The following is a 2035-nucleotide window of genomic DNA, read 5'->3' on the forward strand; positions in this document are numbered from 1 at the left end:
TAACAGAATACCTGATAAACAAATTTCTTAAAAATAATACTAATCATATAAGTTACATTATTATTTCTTCTTAACATAAATACAAAAATATATTTTTCATTATTAGATAACATTTAATATCTAATAATATTAACGCAGACAGACCAATAAAAGATTTTTTTTTGCCTTTTAAGTCTATACCAGTGTAACCCATAAAAAATAGCCGATTTTCGTGAATTTTTTCATAAGAAAGTACGCAATTGAATGTTTCGTAGTTCTTTGGACATAATAAGGTATATTTTGAACTATATTTTAAGATTTTTTGTTTTTCAAAAATATTGAGAATTAACGGAGTTTATGTGCTGTCTTAGGAGATGCCAAAAATAAAAGTTCCCCAACTGCTGACATGATTCCGACCGAATGAGTAGCTGAAACCAAACAAAACAAGTTTATTAAACTAAATGGAGTAGTTCTAAAAAAAAAATTGAAAATCGATTTTTTGAAAACGTAACACTGGTATGGCTCCTTTAGCAACTAGAGCGATTTGACCATATGTGAGTTTTGCACCTATACAATGTCGCCCTTGGCATACATTCCGAATTCGTTCTAGAATCTGCACCAAAAATACCACGTCTCATCAACTCTAAATATTTCAGTGATTTAATAAGAGACTAAAATCTATGGAAAAATAAAGCGGATTTAAGCAATGGAATTTATTGCGTTCTGATGTTCGAATACCTCATCAAGGAAAAGTACCAGAAAAAATTACCAAGAACAATTTCTTGCTGAAGAAATTAGTATTCCTTGTTCAACTGCATTGAAAGCTCAACAAAAAGTTTAAAAGCTGTTTTTACTACACAAGGCAAAAAAAAAATTCCATCATCGAATCCATTGGCTTAATCCGCATATCTCAAATAATATTACGACATTAAATACATGGCAAACAAATGTGATAATATTAGATACTTCATGATGGTGGGTTTTTTCACTGGAATCCAATGTGGGTATACTAATTCTTCCTACTATCTTTCCTTCCGGAATGGGAATGATGCTGCTCACTACAGCTTAAAATATTGGCCGGTACGTGCGGATTAGGACGTGAGAAATACAATATTAAATGGGAAACAATTGGCGATCCCAAAACTATATTACCGCCCGCCCCCATTGCATATCCGTATTAAATTGGCTCTTATTAAACAGTTTGTAAAAGTTCTAAATCATGTGTCCGAAACTTTCATATATTTGAAGAATTTTTTCCAAAGCTTTTAAAGGCGTAAATATATCCAGGAATATTTGTTTGCTCTCAAATTGATTAAAACAGTTTTAAGGCGGTAGTGCAAAGTTTTCCTTGAAACTCTTAAAAAATTACAAAAAATCACGTTTTATAATTTGCGAATAGATATAACCTTTTAAATTAATTATTTCTAAAAATAAAATTTCAATTTGTAATAATTATTTTATTGGTGGCTTTAATCTAAAATAGTTAATAGACATATTTTGTTGAAGCTAAATTATTAAAAAGTTAAAATCAATCAAATAAAATTAATGTATCAACTGAAAAATTAATTATATAAAGTTTATTGTAGATGCAATGAACATATAGAATTACTTAAAGATACCCGTAAAATATAGTAATAATAATCATAATAAAAAACCCATAAATTAATAAAGTAATTGCTAGAAAGTTAAATAAAATATTTATAATTGAAATGCCTGCCTTTAAAATTCATTAGCTCCACATGGCAAGCTTCTAAAATATTTGGATTTACAACTAGCTTGCTGATTTACAATTTAAATCGTTTACATTCCTGTTATCACCTTACTTGAACATTAACTAAACTGGTGTATTGTAAAAAAGCAGGGTTGCCTTTGCTTTGCTCGACTAAAATTGCTAACAATATTTTTTTCTTCTTGACATATTTATCGTTTTCCAATTCGCTTCGCCACCGCTGCTGATATCTTCTTGTTTTATTTGTTGGTATTTTTTAGTCTGAAGTTACCAACAAATAAAATGCAAAATATTGGATATGCTCGAAGGCAGGTTTTAAATTACTGT

The sequence above is a fragment of the Bactrocera latifrons genome, unplaced genomic scaffold (assembly GCF_001853355.1).
Source record: "Bactrocera latifrons isolate USDA-ARS-PBARC rearing strain unplaced genomic scaffold, ASM185335v1 scaffold_15, whole genome shotgun sequence".
In the NCBI taxonomy this organism is placed as follows: domain Eukaryota; kingdom Metazoa; phylum Arthropoda; class Insecta; order Diptera; family Tephritidae; genus Bactrocera; species Bactrocera latifrons.